This window comes from Thunnus thynnus, chromosome 23 (assembly GCF_963924715.1).
Source record: "Thunnus thynnus chromosome 23, fThuThy2.1, whole genome shotgun sequence".
Lineage (NCBI taxonomy): Eukaryota > Metazoa > Chordata > Actinopteri > Scombriformes > Scombridae > Thunnus > Thunnus thynnus.
In genome coordinates, this window is record NC_089539.1 from 22,109,872 (window position 1) to 22,128,003 (window position 18,132).

The 18,132-nt window shown below is 38.6% G+C and overlaps 6 non-coding genes across 6 annotated transcripts; all 6 read left to right on the forward strand.

Annotated features, from left to right (window-relative positions):
* Window positions 1-10,796: 10,796 nt before the first annotated feature.
* Window positions 10,797-10,907, forward strand: trnal-caa (transfer RNA leucine (anticodon CAA)). The gene is made up of 2 exons: window positions 10,797-10,834; window positions 10,862-10,907. It is a non-coding gene; the product is annotated as a tRNA-Leu (tRNA).
* Window positions 10,908-11,089: 182 nt separating this feature from the next.
* On the forward strand, window positions 11,090-11,200 carry trnal-caa (transfer RNA leucine (anticodon CAA)). The gene is made up of 2 exons: window positions 11,090-11,127; window positions 11,155-11,200. It is a non-coding gene; the product is annotated as a tRNA-Leu (tRNA).
* A 278-nt stretch (window positions 11,201-11,478) lies between these two features.
* Window positions 11,479-11,589, forward strand: trnal-caa (transfer RNA leucine (anticodon CAA)). Its single transcript has 2 exons — window positions 11,479-11,516; window positions 11,544-11,589. It is a non-coding gene; the product is annotated as a tRNA-Leu (tRNA).
* Window positions 11,590-12,064: 475 nt separating this feature from the next.
* Window positions 12,065-12,183, forward strand: trnal-uaa (transfer RNA leucine (anticodon UAA)). Its single transcript has 2 exons — window positions 12,065-12,102; window positions 12,138-12,183. It is a non-coding gene; the product is annotated as a tRNA-Leu (tRNA).
* Window positions 12,184-13,742: 1,559 nt separating this feature from the next.
* trnal-caa (transfer RNA leucine (anticodon CAA)) lies at window positions 13,743-13,852 on the forward strand. The gene is made up of 2 exons: window positions 13,743-13,779; window positions 13,807-13,852. It is a non-coding gene; the product is annotated as a tRNA-Leu (tRNA).
* Window positions 13,853-14,028: 176 nt separating this feature from the next.
* Window positions 14,029-14,139, forward strand: trnal-caa (transfer RNA leucine (anticodon CAA)). Its single transcript has 2 exons — window positions 14,029-14,066; window positions 14,094-14,139. It is a non-coding gene; the product is annotated as a tRNA-Leu (tRNA).
* Window positions 14,140-18,132: the final 3,993 nt, after the last annotated feature.

Here is an 18,132-nt window from a genome sequence, read left to right on the forward strand (position 1 = left end):
ATGCGTTATAAATACCATAATAACCATACAAACATACCGTAAACAACACCACATAATATAGTAATATAGTCCAAAGACAGTGTATTATGTATTGGGCATCCTTAACAAATAGTATTCTGCAAGATAACAACAAGTTTTCTTTAAAAAAGTGCATTTTTCAGATAGGAGGTTTTGCACTTCGGCCATTGATATGCAGAAAATCTCCTCACACCCTATTTTCTGAAATAAAGTGAGCAGAAGTCTGCATATCTAATTCCCCACATGTGTAGTTTCTTACACAGTCTACTGATCCCTCGCTATGTTTCCTTCCCCTATAGTCCTTTACACCCAAGAAATATCACATAGTTGTACTAGTATCAGCTGTTCTATATCTTCAGGATGTGTAAAAATCCAAGATAATGAAACTTTATATTCGTGCATCCTGTCAATTTCACTCTTTTTCTCCTGAGACCAGTTCACATGCAGCAGACATCGACCACCAGAGAGCATCATCGCCTAAATTTACTTGTTTAAATGTAAAATGCAGCAGAGCAGAGCACAGTTTTTTTTCTTCTCACGTTTCTTTGCTGTTATGTTTTCAAATCTAAGGATTATCCTACTGAAGAGATTTAAGTTTCCTTCTTCTTCTTCTGCTCTGCTCAGCCACGCTGTCGCTCGCTGCTCACGTTACCTGCAGGCTTGTTCTGTTTATTGATTTAAAATATGAAATGCTTCACTTCATCACAGGTGCACCACAGATTTCTTCTCAGGACGGAGCTACCAGACACTGAGGATGAAGAGAAGTGATTGTAAAAAGCTTTCATGAACTAGATATCAATTATCATATTACTGGTGTTTTATATTGTTATATATTAGAGCTGCAACACATAATTCGGTTGACAGAAAATGAATCGCCAACATTTTTGCTATTGATTAATCATTTTAAGCCTTTTTCTGGGGCTAAAAATGTATTTAACAGTTAATCTCGAGTTTATATGAGTCTTCAGCAGTCTGAGTTAGTCATATCAAGTGGATATCTGACACATTTACAGTCTTTTTAGCATCAAATTCCCTCTTTGTGTTTCCTCGGACAGTGTTTCCCTGTTGAGCTGCGGTGGAAGAATAATAACAAAAAGAGGAACTTTGGCACTAAAAAGACTGTAATGTTGAAACTACTTGATTTGTAGCTTCATATTAGCTTCAGATAAACTTTTAAATACATTTTTGCACAGAAGGAGGACTGTGGATTTGGCTTCCCATCACTTCCATTGTAAGTGCATTATGAAGGGATCCTGTAATGGTCAGTATGAACAGGAGGAATGATTACAGCAAGAAAAACAAGTTTCAATGTCCATTTGGGCTCCTGACTGTTGTTTAAGGACAGACTTTTATTTAAATTCAGACTCTGTGTGACTTAAACTAATGTACTCACAAATCCACAAATCGAGGAAACCCTGGAGGAGGATTTATGTAAAGTGTTGCAGATTACTGACTTGATGTCTGTGCTGTTCCATATTACATGATTTAGCACCATGTTGGCTTTACTTACTTAAAAATGGACACTAAAATGTCTCTACGACACCATCAACAGAAGTAAATACATGAAATAATTATTAATGATAATAATAATTGTATTTTAGCAACCAAGGAAAGCATAATTATAATTTTAGTGCAATCTAATAATAATTAACTATCAAAATGTACTTAAAATCTTTGCATGAACATTTACAAAGACATTTGTTAACCAAATTCAAATTTCGATGAGTCAGGAAACATATGATGGAAACTTTCTGTTCTTCCTTCTCTGCTTTGGAACAGCTTCCTTTTTGATTCATGGCTTCAAGTGTGTTTATGCTGCATAGCTCAAAGGACAGGTCACAGATGAAAGCAGCATCCACGCACGCTGTAACATCATACGTACATGCTGTTATTCATTTCTGTGGGAAACACTGCTGAAGGCGCTTCTCATTTTTCAGGAAAACTTGCGGCAGCCTTTGGGCAAAAGCCAGATAGGACGTTCTGTGTGTGTGAAGGCTGGTACACGATGTTCAGGTCAGCCTTCGTCGAGGAGGACGAGGGGGGAGTTGGGAGCAGCGATTAGGGAAGCTTGTACTCCTGACAAAACTTTATTCACAGCCAGAGTGAGAATCACATCTTAAACTAACATTCGGTCCATGAAAGGTGACCATACTTGTCTCTTGTATAGTTTTGTCTTATTTATCATATTTCTTATAATTTATTTTTATCTGTGTGTACTTATCTGTCTTTGTGCTGCCCTTGAGGATCAATAAAGGCTTATCTTATCTTATCTTATCTTATCTTATCTTATCTTATCTTATCTTACCTTACCTTACCTGACCTGAATGGTAACCTCAACCTGACTTTATAATGCAACAACTACAACACCAAAATCAATTAATATACAACTTTATTGTCTGTTGTGATGAGAAATTTGTCTTTGACTTCACAGAACAAAACATTATAGCACAAATAAAATTAAACACAACAGCTTGCTGTTATATGCTCTCCAGTAATAGTATCAGTAATATTTTAAAGGCATACTATGCAGGATTTGTCGCTTCGCGTTTGTAAACACAGCGTTCAAAGTTGGCCCTTCCTCCCCAGGTCAACCAGAGCAGGAGAGGAGAGAATGAAGAGAGAGAGAGCGTGCTGGAAAGAACAAAGCTAGAAATCAGATGAATAAAATGTTATTTTCTGATTGTTTCATAGCAGTTAAGTTCTAAAGCCCAAATAAACACACCCACACCCCCACATGATCCTGCAGGAAGGTGCCGCATTGCCGGATTTTGTGTGAATGCAGAGCTTCATCCTGTCCGCTGTGGCCTCTCTGCTCTGTGTCTGTGTGTGTGTGTGTAGCTCAGCCCCGCCCTCGATCAAGCAAACACACACAGACCTGCAGCTCTTTATACATTCATGACACAGAGACAGAGAGCAGAGCGGAGCAGCAGAGAAGAGAGACGGAGACAACGATGTAACCTGGTCGCTATACGCTACGAGTCCCGACCTCACACCCTGTGCGCTGTTATTGGCTGGGGGGCTACACACCCACTGCCCAAAGATTGACACCCAGAAGCATCCCGAACACAGCAAAATAATAAAAAATACAGGCAGGGTCTCTGCAGATAAATACACTGCCACACACTTCTAGTGGGTCGTAAGTGATGATTGAGAGGGTCCATACATTGCTTTTTAGGAAAATCCTGCATAGTATAACTTTAAAGTGAGAGTAAAGTGAGCAACTGGGGGAAAAATAGACAATTTCATGTTTTAAATTCAAGTTGCATTGGAAATTAAATTTTTTCTCTTGCCAGAGGCATTTTATTACCCATCCAGAAAGCGTCAATTCAAACTGATCAAACAGAGAGGTGGATGGTATCTTTGGGCTTGGTGTTCAGTTCTGATGGTGTATACGTCCATCAGCTGGTTCAGAGGTTGTCTAATGATTTTACAGGCTGTTAACGTGAGAGCGTTTTTATATTTACAATTGAGATAACCATAAATGGGCTTGCAGATGTTTAGCAGGTGTAATATTTAGCATGTTTACCATCTGTGTTGCATTCTAAGATTTACTAATTAGCACAAAAGTGCAGCTGAACCTGAAGGGAAATCATTAGTTTTGCAGGTCTGAGGACATAAACCGAAGTATTCAATTTAACCTGATGATCACTTATCAGTTATTAAAAATCATCCTGTAGCAAACTGCATGGGAATCTATCCAACAGAGATGGTATTTCACCCAAAAACAAAAATGTGAAACTGATGGTGGTGCCAGAGGAAAAGGTAAGGGATCACCAAAGTCATTAGGATTCATCATCCTGGAGCCATGAACATCTGTACAAACCTTTGTGCCAGTCCATCTTGTACATAGTGAGATATTTCACTGAATATTTGAAAATTAGAACTAGATGAAAGGCAAGAACAAAATCACAGAGACTCATCTCCCGGGGACTTTGAATGTCTGTATCAAATTTAATGGCAATCTGTCCGATAATTGTTGGAATATTTCAGTGAAAAACAAAAACTGTCAATGCCGGGGGATCACCAAAGTCATTAGGATTCATGACTATAGTTTATGGTGAGTGAATAATTGAAAATTTTGACCCGTTGGTGGCATTAGATGATAAGTCAGGGGATGAACAAAATCATTGAGATTTAATTTCCGAGGACCTTGAATATCTCCACCAAATTTCATGGCGATCTGTCAAATAGTTGTCAGAATACTTCAGTAAAAACCCAAACTGTCAGCGTCATGGTGGCACTGGAGAAAAAGCCAGGAGATCACTAAAGTTCAGGAATTCTTTTGGATGTTCACAAACATTTAAAACAGGTTTGATATCTGTACATCTGGCTTTCTTTGTATAAACAAGACAAACATAGGAAAGAGGAGACTGGAACACAGGAGGTCAGTGAACAGCAGAGTTTATACCATCTGTAGAGAAACAGCAAACAGCTAGTAGACAGATGATATAACCACATGCTGAGAAGCAGCAAGTCAAATCAATGGTGCAGCGGCTTGAGGATTTATTTCTAACTTACCTGAATAGTTAATGAAAGCATCAGGGTAACAGGCATTTCAGATTCATCATCAACTGAAGCCAAATTTAAAGTTTCTGATGAAACAAAACTTTCTTTTGAATCAGTGCAAAATATTAGCCGTCAGCAACATCAGTCCACCTGCATTAGTGTCAGCCTTCAAACACTGATGTAGGTCCAACCCTGCGTCGGCTCCCGAAATGTTTTATTAAATAAATTGCCCATAATTTTAATGCCTCAGTCAAATCTTGCTCTTTGCCAGATCAAAACACACAGCATGGCCTTTATCAGCATAAATTATTCAGTGCATCCCATGACAGGGGGAGCTGAGTTACAACAGAAACGCACATACCTGTCATCCATCTTGTTAAATATGAACAAATCGGCCTCTGTTTACGAGTGGTGTAGGACCTTGGGCCAGACTTGTGGGGATGTACTGCTTCCTCTGGCAGAATACTAAACAAGGATTTTGGGTGTGTGAACATGGACGCACAGGCGGTGGATTAGCATTGAAACAACACTGGCAACATCCACTAAAGACAATCCCTGCAGAGCAATTCACAGTCATGAAGGGAAGCAGCAACACGCACACATACACACACACACGTACTGTACATACATGCCCTAACAAAGGCTATATACAGGCCATCAACCCCAGCATACACACACACACACATAAACACACACACACACTAGTCTTGCTGGCAGTAATCAGAGTGCACTGTGTTTTTCTCAGCAGTGTAATTCATCAAAGTGACGGCTGCCAATGAGTCTCAGTCAGCCAGACAGCCACAGCTAATCAATCATCAATCTACCTGTTCTTTGTTTCACAGCCTTCTGCAGGCACCATATTTTCGAGACACACACATACACTAGCCTTGTACAGTCACGTTTTATGGTTCCTCACCCTGTCGAGGTCATTACGTAGAGCAAGGCTCTAACATGGTCTGAGTTAAGGGTTCAACTCCCTGATTGAGCCATGTTCAGTGAATGAGTAGAGAACGACTGGCCATCGTGTTTGTTGAGGATACAAGAGTTTGTCGGATGTGTCGGCTCATGTTCAACGTCTTTAAATTCCATATTTTGGGAAATTTGCTTATTTGCTATTTTCCAAGAGTGAGAAAAGAAGATTGATGTGCGTTAATTAGAGCTGGAGCCAAGACATGTTTAGCATAGCTTAACATAATGACTGAAAACAAGAGGAACTATCCTAGCTTACTGGGAACACTTGGGCTAACGTTAGCTACTTTAGCTAAATTGTGCTAACAGGGCAGGTATCTTAATCAAGTAATATTAAACTTAAATATTGCGACAACAGTTCGACTCAGTGCGAGCCAACTGTCAATCAACGCCCACACATCAAAGCTACTATAAGTCTTCAAATCTTATTAACGGAGCAATAATTTACAAGATGACCACTGAAAAAAAGGATTGACTTAGTATTACTGAAGAGAAATTGAGGCTTTTTGAACGAGAGTCAGTTGGAGCGTCTAGTGGACGTCAGTGGCACTCAAGTTGTGGTAGTTGCTGTTTGGTTCGGCCACTTTGGTCCAGACTGAAATATCTCAACAATTATTGGATGGATTGCCATAAAATTTGGCGCAACATCCAGAGAATGAATCCTGATGACTTTGGTGACCCTTTTACTTTTCCTCTAGTGCCACTGTGAGATTGACATTTGTGGTTTTGAATGAAATGTCTTAATAAAAATTCGGATGGATAGCCAAGAAATGTGACATTCATGTTCCTCTCAGGATGATCTGTTCATCTGATGAAGTACTTTGGTAATCCTCTTACTTTCATGTGGCACCATTATCAGCTCAAAACCGTAGTTCGTTTGGTTTATGAGCAAATTCCTTCAAATTTAATGACACTCCCATCAGCCTAATTGAATTTACACAATGCTAGTTTGCTAACAAGCTGGTGAACATGGAAAAGCTATACCTGTTAAACATCAGCATGTTAGCATTGTTATTATAAGCATGTTAGTAGACTGATGTTTGCATGTTAGCATTGCTTTTAACTCTTATTTAGTCTTGTTTATGTCCATATGGGTCATGTAACGATACAATGTGTAAATACAGCAGGTTTGGAATTGCTGAGAGACATTTTTTTCACCTTTTTCACAAAGTTTGAAGTAATTTTTAACCTGAAATTTTCACATTTTTCTCTGTGTCTGCTGGTATTTATCTTCTTATCTGACTTTAGATAAGACAGCACAACACATTTCTTTCCACAGAATTTTTTTATGACCAGAAAACTCTCTTAAGATAAGCACAATGAGACTAAATCCCTCCACTGAAACCCATAACACTGTTTACTTTTGCCGATACTCTTCCTCTTACAATTCCTGCTATTTCTGTGTAGCCACCAGTTTGTTCCTACAATACCAGACTGCTCAAGGTTATATAGTGAATAGAAAAGTGTCATTATCAGCAGCACTACTCCTTCTCAACAGCTGGCAGCGCTCTAAGAATAAACTGCGTGGTGGAAGGTGTTAAAGTGTTGGGCGATTAATCTTTCTCAGCACATTGGCCATGTTGTTAACAAGTCCCGTATTGATGTAAGTGAGATATTCTGTTTGTTCCTTAATGGACTTGACGAATCGCTCAATTTGTTTCTTCCATAATTGCAGAGAAGATGAACCGAGTTCTGTATGATTCCCTTCGATCAATACCCACTTTCCAATCCTGTTCACAGACAAGAACATAAATCGGTGCGTCAGCGAATTTAGTTTGTCGAGGCTTTAACTAACCTTTGTCTCTAAGGCTCTACAGTATGTCCCACTCTCAGTTCTTTATGCACATTTCAGTTCAAATCTGCTTTATATATGTTATTTTTTTAGATACAAGTATTTAAACATTTTATATCAGTTATCAGTAAATAAAAGACACTTTTACTCTCTGTATTTGAATAAGTGAAGGTTTTGTTCTATCAGTAGCTGGTATGCTGGATCATTGCCTCTACCCCTTTCTTTTCTATGAAACACAAAACACTGTTATTCTGCCTCTTCAAAGGCTTCATTACAGACACTATGAGAGAAAAGGTTTTTTACACGGAGAAAAATATAGTGTGGGGAGTGGGTGTGCTGCAGATAAACAGCTTCATTACTCCGGGAAGGAGTGAATGGGGTTTTTAAATAACACCCTGAATGCACAGTGGTTCATTGTATTGTCCTTCTCACATGCTATTCAATTTACATCCCACTGCCTGATGTTACGCCTGGTTTCTTCATTTTCTCTCTCTCTGTATGACACATAGCTGGGTTAGATAGATGAACTGTACACATATTGGTCTGCTCATATATCTGGAGGTTTTTCTTTGTTTTCACTCCTCATCTGCAGTGAAACACCAAAAATAAACGTGCCGGTCTGGTCTTTACATGGATAATGTTCCACCATGTTCACACTACTGCAGGTACATTTTAAAATGCACCTTGTTATCTCTAGGTGTGGAAGGTCGAGTGCTTCATGTCACACTGGTCTTTGACATATTACGTAATAGTGATTTAATTAAGGGGTCAGTGCAGCTGCTTACTGTCAGCCGTGGCTAGCAGGTTGCATTTACAACCCTCAGTCAAATCATTATTTTCTGCAGAAAAATACATCAAAAAGAACATCACCTCTGTTGTTGACTGCGATCACAGAGTTGGAGGTAACAGGAACAAGACTATCTGGCCATGCTTTTTAGATCATTTGTAATGTCCGTTTTGTTGTCTGCTAACTCAAAAGAAAAAGAAAAAGAGATTGAACCATTTTTTCTGTTGTTTTGGTATTTCAGCCTGGATGGTGCAGCTTTCAGAAAATGATCCATTGAGGCCAGCATGGTCAGCAATCTACAGAGACACCAAAGAGCCCAAAAGTATTTTTGGAACATGATTACCTTTTATTAAATGGCGGATAGTAGAGGTGGCAGGAAATGAAAAATGAAGAGCTGCAATAAAGGTCACCAGTCAGACTCGAACTGCGGATGTTGCGATTACATGGTCGGATCCTGAAAGCTGTACGCCACCATGACATCCCTAAAGTTGATGTGTTTTATATATGGGTATTATATTGTGCACACGTCATTATCTTCTTGTGATTTGCGTGCTGAAGCGGTCAGGATCAAACTATTTTTTAAGCCACTGAGACTGTTTTCTTGGCACTTCATGAACATCCATCTAAACCCTTTTATGCATCTTCCCTGAGCTGTGTAAGTTATTGTGGATGAAGTCAGTGACATGCTGTAAATCCACATTGTCTTCCGTGTTTGTTGAAATACGCAGCAGTTGATTCCTGCTGAGGACAGCTAGAGCAGCAAGAATTTCAATGTGTGATGCTCAAAGATGAACATTAAACTTCACTATATCATATTTATTTTGAGGTGGCTGTGTGAATGTGATGTGGGCGTGATGGAGAAGCACATGAATTTACAATTGTGCACATAAACACATGGATCTTGTTTGCAAAATATACTCAGCATATAATACCAGCAGTCGATAATGATTTCTTTGAACCATGGCCGCAACCTTTTACTAACCTTCACCAGGTATTTTTGGTGCCTAAACCTAATCAAATATTAAGTATAGAGGCGCCCCAGTACCCTACTGGTTAAGATGCATGTCACATAACTCCAACATCCGCAGCTTGAATCTGACAATTGCTGCTTGTCACCCCCCCATCTCCCTCTCCCCTCATTTCCTGTCATATCTACAGTGTTCCTATAATAAAGGCATAATATGCCCCCCAAAAATATTTATGGTTTAACAGTTTTTGAGGGTGCTGAAAATAAAGTCCTGCCAATAGGGTAGTCAGACAGAAAACGCATATGTGGGTTGCTTTGGAAGGCAGTGAATAAAAATAATCTGTTTAGTTGTTTAGATTGGAGGACTTGGTCTGATGTTTCCGCAACCTAGAAATATCATTTTTGTGACTTTAGGGGCCCCATAAAACCCTATTGAACATGTTTAAAGCGTAAAATTGACCTGTATTTCTGTGGACAAAACCTGACTGTGATATTGGATTTATACACACTGAATGGTGTCGCAAAAAATCTGGACAGCTTTAAAGTTTCAAGCCCTTATTTAAAGGAGGATTGCTGACTGTAATGTTTTATTTTCAGGTTGTTTTCTAGAAATGACCCCATTTAAATGCAGCTTCGGTCTGGTTTTGCTCTCTGTAATATAAACAGTTCATTTAGATTATGAAGATTTTACTGGCTGAGAAACACAACTAATGTTTATTGCACATTTAAAATGGAGTATAAACTGAGTTTTAGATGAGGGCGTATATTGTGAATATGGTGTGTGTGTGTGTATCTGCGTGCGCCCATACACTCGTGCTCTTCACTGTCCTTCAACAGTTCAACAATCTCATTTACATACTCATAAATCATTCACGTCTGACATCTCTCACATTCACAGACAGCCACACACACCTGTGGGCATTGTAATAATGAGGTGTTTAAACACTGCTTTCAGCTCTAACAAAAATAGCCCTCATTCCCATGGATGGATGGATGGATGGATGGATGGATGGATGAATGGATAGATTTAGATAGACTGAGAGATAGACGATTACTATGGTAACATTACTGCATAGTTGTCTTGGTGGCTGAGTCGTCTACAGCACCGGACTCAAGTGTTCACTCCTTCCTGAGCTGAGGGAATTCTGGTCTCCTAATGTAGCCGTGTTTTACTGGAGCATAATAATAAAGTATTGGGAATTCGAAGACTTTTTTCCAAATGTGAGAAGTCTCTTGCCTTGTGGGACAGGAAAGTCCATGAACATAATATTAAAAAACTGAGGGACAACACTGATTAAGCATGTTGATATGTGTCAGTATCTACAAAATAAATAAGACCATATTTAAAGTTATTTCAGATTTAGATCTTTCTATCAATAACAACATGGTTTTGATCACTTCTGATCACAACTGGATGACTCTGACTGAGCAGGAAATTTAGGGAGATATGATTATTTACTGTTATAAAACATCATTACACTTAAGGGGAGTCAAGTTGATATTTGTCAGTATCTTTTTAAAAAGAAAGGATTTCAAGTTAATTCTTTGATAGACAACCATGTTGTTTTTGTTCACTTTGGGAAAGATGATCATTAACTGTCTTAAATTCCCCTATACTTAAGATTTTGGACAATCCAGAAGACAGGTGATTATCATGGTAGAAAGCTGCTGAAGTCTTTGGTCATCAATCCAAAATTCTGGTTCTAGCTAGCTTTTATAAAGTACAGTTTGAAAGTGATTATCTTTGAAAGTCAGTTGTCAGGATGGCCGAGTGGTCTAAGGCGCCAGACTCAAGGCTTCTCTCCTTCCTGAACAAAGGGACTTCTGGTCTCCTAATGGAGGCGTGGGTTCAAATCCCACTCCTGACAACAAGTTCTTCCTTGAACCTCACAATCAAAAAGTAAATGATTGCATTTTAGGGGACAATAATGGTTGAATGTGTCGATATTTGGCAGAACGTAAATTTGGCTTTTATTTGATCATTTCATGGCGCATTTAGCTAGCTTTTTATGAAGTTCAGGCTCACTATGGTTCATATGTGTCTTCAGTTGTCAGGATGGCCGAGTGGTCTAAGGCGCCAGACTCAAGGCTTCACTCCTTCCTGAACAAAGGGACTTCTGGTCTCCTAATGGAGGCGTGGGTTCAAATCCCACTCCTGACACAAATGTTGTGCATTTAGTTTTAATAGACGTAAAGCTGCCTTTCTTCAGCAGTGAAAAGCTTCTCCTTATCCGTGTGTGACAAGAAGGATAACTTTTTGGCAAATATAATCATTTAGTGCCTTAAACTCCTCTATACTATACAAATTTGGGCTGTCAAGAAGAAATTTGACGATTGTGTGAGAGAGCTGCTGAAACCTTTGGTCTTCAATCCAAAATACTGGTTCTAGCTAGCTTTTATAAAGTACAGTTTGAAACTGATTACCTTTGAAAGTCAGTTGTCAGGATGGCCGAGTGGTCGAAGGCGCCAGACTCAAGGCTCCTCTCCTTCCTGAGCAAAGGGACTTCTGGTCTCCTAATGGAGGCGTGGGTTCAAATCCCACTCCTGACACAGATTTAAGCACTAAAGCCTAGAGGAAAAAACAACCATGTAGCTTCAGTTCTGATCACCATTGGATGACACTTTTGGACAGATGATCAGTAACAGTCTTAAATCCCCCTATACTTAAGATTTTGGACAATTCAGAAGAAAATGGACGACAATGATAGAAAGCTGCTGAAATCTTTGGTCGTCAATCTAATGTACTGGTTCTAGCTAGCTTTTATAAACATAATCATAGTTTTACTATGATTACATGGTGGTCTAAGGCGCCAGACTCAATGAATTCTTCCTTAATCTTCACAATCAAAAAGTAAGTGACTGACTTTTATGGGACATTAATGATTTAATGTGTTGATATTTGGCAGAACATAAATTTGGCTTTTATTTGATCATTTCATGCCGCGTTTCACATCGCTGATCCAAAATACTGCCTCTAGCTAATCTAGCAGTCCACACTGACTGTGGTTGACTACAAGACACAGTTGTCAGGATGGCCGAGTGGTCTAAGGCGCCAGACTTAAGGCTCTAATGCTTACTGAGTATACTGAGCAAAAGACTTCTGGTCTCCAAATGGAGGCGTGGGTTCAAATCCCACTTCTGACAAAGATTTAAGGGCTGAAGCTTGATAATACAGTAATAGAGAGCTCTTTCTTACCAGAAGCTTCTTTAATTGAACTGTTGCATTGTGGAACAGTATTGTTAACATAATATTCAAAGCTGAGTGATTGAGTTTTAAGGGACAACACTGATTAAAGTTGTCAGTAGTTGATATTTGTCAGTATCCTTTTAAAAAAGGATTTCAAGGTAAATATTTTAAAGACAACCATGTAGTTTTAGTTAAGCTCTGATCACAATTGGATGACAATTTTGGACAAACGATCATGTTGGGCTTTGGCTTCAGGTCTGACTATTAGCAACAATTAATGATTATTAAAGATAATTATTAAAATCAATAGAAATTATTAATAAGAATTAATAGTAACAGGGCAGCACCCTGGGGTCAGGGCAAAAGATGGCGAAAGTCTCCATCTCAAAATTCACTAAGCTATCAATTTGGAACTTTGATTAATAATTAACTCAATAACTACGAACAAAATCACCATATCAATAGATAGTTAAGGTTGAAGGATTTGGGAGTTCTTTGCAAAGCAGATATCAGATATGGTGTCTAGAACCACATGTGCTGCCTGAAGCAAAGTGTGCAAAGTTTTAAACCTTTTAACTGTGTGGTTCTCTGTTCAAGACCAACTGGTGTAGGCTAAAGGTGCCAGGTTAGGAAGAGGTTAGTTGCATGCAAGGCCTAGTTACTGGATGTAACATATGTGAAGCATAAATTAACCTTAGCTTAGCAGTATCGCTATTCAATAGCTTAACAATGGAAATGCATCACAACAGTAAAACTCAGTGGACAACATTGAACCAAAATCAGTGCATGTATATCAACAAGGTTAACAGTTTATGCTTAGCCATTCTATGCTATGCTATATTTAGCTAGGCTATGCCCTGTTTTTACCAAGTCCATGGAGAAAGAGATGCTTTGTGGTGTTCTGCTTCATAGCTGGCGAATGCGTGGATGAGTCAGGCTGAGAGGAGTTTGGCTCCAAGGCTGAAGGATGCAGGCTTTGCTGGGTAGTCGGTGCTCCAGTCATGCAGGTCAGAGGGCCCAGGTCACTCCTTTGTTCAAAAAAAAAAAAAAGCTTTTTGGCTCCTGTGCTTGTTAAATTAGCCAGCAGACTTGTGTGGTAGCTGCTGGCACTAGATAACTTAGTAACTGAGTCTTAGGCAGACTCTCGCATCTTCTGCCATAAAGAAAATACTTCTGTGTGTGTCTGCTGTGAGCAGGCCACACAAGAGAGCAGGAAGCTGAGCAGCAGAGCTGTGAGGGGAAAGAGAGGGAGAAGAGGGGAATCTCTGGTTTTGTTAACCTGGGTCTATCAGGGGAGTTCACACTTGGGTGTGAGCAACCAAGGACTCTTTGTTTTTCTTAGTCTGGACACATGTGGCCAGCTGGTGAGACCCAACAATCATTAATGGCCTTAAATCCCCCTATACTTAAGATTTTGGACAATCCAGAAGAAAGTGGACTATCATGATAGAAAGCTGCTGAAATCTTTGGTCGTCAATCCAAAATACTAGTTCTAGCTAGCTTTTGATTCTCAGCTGTCAAGATGCCGAGTGGTCTAAGGCTTCAGACTCAAGAGACATCCACTTCCTGAGAAAAGGGACCTCTGATCTCCTAAAGGAGGCGTGGGTTCAAATCCCACTCCTGACACTGATTATTTCCTTAAACTTCACCATCAAAAACTAATTGGTTGAGATTTAAGTGACAATAATGATTAAATGTGTTGACATTTGGCAGAATGTAACTTTGATTTTATAATTTCATGGTGCTTTTAGCTAGCTTTTTATGAAATTCAGGCTCACTATGGTTCACATGTGGTATCAGTTGTCAGGATGGCCGAGTGGTCTAAGGCGCCAGACTCAAGGCTTCTCTCCTTCCTGAGCAAAGGGACTTCTGGTCTCCTAATGGAGGCGTGGGTTCAAATCCCACTCCTGACACACATTTCATGCCTTCATTTAGTAATCTTAAACTCCTCTATACTATATAAATTGGGGCTGTCCAGAAGAAATTCAACAACTGTGGGAGAAAGCTGTTGAAATGTTTGGTCGTCAAGCCAAAATACTGGTTCTAGCTAGTTTTTATAAAGGTAATCATAGTTTTACTGTGATTACCTTTGATCGTCAACTGTAAGGATGCCGAGTGGTCTGAGGCTCCAGACTCAAGAGTCATCTCCTTCCTGAGCAAAGACACTTCTAGTCTCCTTACCGTACTGGTTCAAATCCCACTCCTGATCCAAGTTTTATGCCTGTAACTTGATAACACAGTCATAGAAAGTTGCTTTTTTCAGCAGTGAGAAGATACTTGTCCTCGTTTTTGTGGGACAAGAATATTTACTGTTTTAAATCCCCCCCTATAATATATGATTTTGGGATGTCCAGAAGAAAGTTGACAATCATGAAGGAAAGCTGCTGAAATCTTTGGTCGTCAATCCAAAATGGTTGTTCTATCTGGCTTTTATAAAGTACAGACTGACACTGGTTAATTTCACACCTCAGTGGTCAGGGCGGTGGATTGGTCCAAGGCACCAGACTCAAGGCATCACTCTTCCGTGTGCAAAGGGATTTCTGCTCTCCTAATGGATGCGTGTGTTCAAATCCCACTCCTGACAAAGGCGTCTGCCATGAACATCACTAACAAAAACCGGAATGGTTGAGTTTTAAAGGACAACAATGATTTAAGTTGTCAGTAGTTGAAATAACTCGATACAAGATTAAAAGAACATAATAAACTTTGCCTATGGTATACAATTCTTATTTATATATCTGGAAAGTAAAGTTTCCAATAATAAATGAATAATTAATTCATATTTACTTGGGTTTAAAGAGATCTCTGTCAGTTTTTAAGATCATTAATTATTAATCATTAAGTCATTAAGATTTTTGCAGTTCCTTTAAGGACAATTTAAAACAACCAGCAAAATTAAAATAACCCTATATGTTCCTTAGAATTAACACCAAATTGCATCGTTTTAATGGAAATTATTTTGTTACTTTAACCTCGTGAACCAGTGTTTCCCCTTTAAATTATTAGGTTTCTTAAAATGGCTTCAAAGTTGTTGTTTTTGGGAATATTTCATTTTGCTTTTTAACATCAACACATAAAAAATGTACCATACACCTAATGTAACTAAGATAACCAAAGAAACACTATTAGTACAACAGTTGAGAGGTAGTGGTGGGACCATTAATGGGGAAGTAAGAAAATTACTAAGATTAATTAATAAGAGCAAAGTCTTTACCTCTTTTTTTCTCAACCAATATGTAATTTTCTCTTTTCTCTTTGTGAGATATTCAAGTCAAGATGGTGATAAATATTCCGTTCATCAATACACATTTCACCAAAACTCAGCTTGACGTACATTTGTTGGAAACTTTGGGGTCTCTACTAGAATTTAAAATAAATGTCTGTGGGTTTGAATAATGACAAGCTGCATAAAATACATTTTTTATGATGCAGCAGCTCAAGTCTCTATCCAGCTGAGCACATTATTTTGACATTTTTCCAGCAATATGTATTAAAAACAGTAAAAAATAAATAAACATATTGGTATAGATTGTGGACACGGATGTTGTTCCACTCTTGTTGTGTTAATTTTTGAGTCTCTAGTGATGTATTGAATGATGTAAACAACTGCTGTATATGCTGTTGTGTCTGTTTATTCATACCAGTGGATTTATCCTCCATTCTTCTTATGCAGTTTGTTTGGCAAGTTGTCATGATGTTTTAAAATGTTGCAACATTTTTTTCCTTCAATCCAAATATTTTTTTTTGGTTGCAGATGTGATTTAGGGATTGTTCTCTGTTTCTGTCGTCATTTCATCCAGCTTTCATACAGTTATAATAACAGTGAGAGATAGAGAGACGGGCAGTTAGCAGGAATGCATTATCTACAGATGACTGACCAGACTCGCTGGCATGTGGAAAGGTCACCAGACACACAGTAGGGGCGAAGGTCACGGGGTCAACATCAGGCTTTGAGTGAGGGCAGATGGGCTTAGCGCTGCATGTGTGAGGGAGCGAGACAAAGAAACGACAAAACGAGAAAGCAAACTTCAAACAAGATGGAGAAATGTGACATTAGAGTCTTTATTTAATTTTGCACACTTTGTTACTCTCAAGAAGTGCATCCCCTTGACTTTACACTTTAAGTTTTCAACCAGTAGAGAAAATGTGAGCGTGAGTTTTAAAGGAAAATGCTGATTAAAGTTGCCAGTATTTGATTTAAAGGATTCCTGGTCATTTCAGATTTTTTTTTCTTCCATAAACAACCATGTAGTTTTCATCACCTCTGCAGAATTGGATGACTGTGACTGGATTATAGCAAATCAGATATTTCTGGGAAATATGATTATTTGTTGTCTGAAGGCTTCTAATCCAAAATGGCAGTCCAGACTGAATCTAATGCATTTGGTTGTCAGGATGGTTTTTGTTGATTTTGTACTGAAGTTCTTTGAGAAATGTACAAATATGTAGCACAACAAGCTATTGAAGCTGTAAACACAACTGCATTCCTGCACATGCTCAGTGGCGTCTGCGCCTTACATAGAATTACTCTCCTGAGACTGAAACTGTAGTCTTTGGAGCCGTTTCTAAACAAACTAATGTCCTCATGATGAAGGAATATGTCACCCAGTGCAGTGGCATGTTGGTTTGCTTCTGCACATGTTGACAATAAGAAAAATATAGAAGATCAGCCGCTTTATCCTTTAAGGTTGGTCAGCCTGAACATGGCCAAACACTATAAACAAGCTTTGCTTAGGTCCGCATGGTAGAGCATGAGAGGCAGCGTGTGTGTCTGTGTGTGTTTGTATTTGCGTGAGCTTTGTTGGAATCAGTGTAAACACACAAACAGACAGCTCGCTCATTCCAGCGCTCTGTGAAACAGCTCACTTAGTCAACCAGTCAACCCTGCAAACCAAAAACAATGACTGTCAGCCAAGCAGACATTCGATCAGCAATTCAAATGCACACACACACACACACACACACACACACAAACACGAGACAGATAATGATCCAATCAGATGAACAGATGGGCAGTTTGTCAGCCAACCAGGAAGTAGTTTGTCAGCCAGACTGATCAGTCAGTCAGCCAATGTTTTAGTGAAGTTAATGAGTCAGAATCAGTGTAACATGACCGACACATGGTGGCACTCACACCCTTACTGTGTGTGTGTGCATGTGTATCTGTGTGTGTTGTTATTGATAAGTGTCCCATTCAAAACCAGTCGAGGATTCACGTACAACCAGCATTCAACAACTACAGCTCCCAACATAGATCATGGAAATATAATAAATTAAAAAAACTACAAAATGTAAATTGAGTTTGGTTTGAGTTTATTTATTTGCACAGTTTAAAATCAAACAAATACACAAAAACAACAAGAAAAAAATCAATATACGTGGAGAAGAAAAAAGTTTAATTGGCTTATTGATTAGTGCTACCTAAATATATAAATGCATAAATATCTGACATCTGTTTCTGATGTCAGATGTTTGGGAAGATGAAGATTAGATGATTGACATGAGAGTTATAGTTTAAAAATAAGATGAAATGATCTGATAGATTTCCCTCCTTGATTTGTATGTTATATATAAAAATATATATTTGAAAATGTTAATATCATAGATTGTGAGAAGAGTTGTGGGATATGTGCTTGTCCAGATTAAATGAAACCAATTAAACCAGTAATTGCCAACAGAATGAAACATGTTTATTCATTTATTCAGTAATCTTCCCTTATGAGATGTAGTATTATGCATGTATGTGAGTATATATACTGTATGTGTTGGTATGTACTCTATATAAGTATAGACATGATTTTTTTTCTTCTTTTGCTTCTTTTAAAAAGGCAAAATCAATAATCAATCACGTAAAACGGATAACGTATTTTATATTTGCAATCAATTTGGATCACTTTGTATAGATC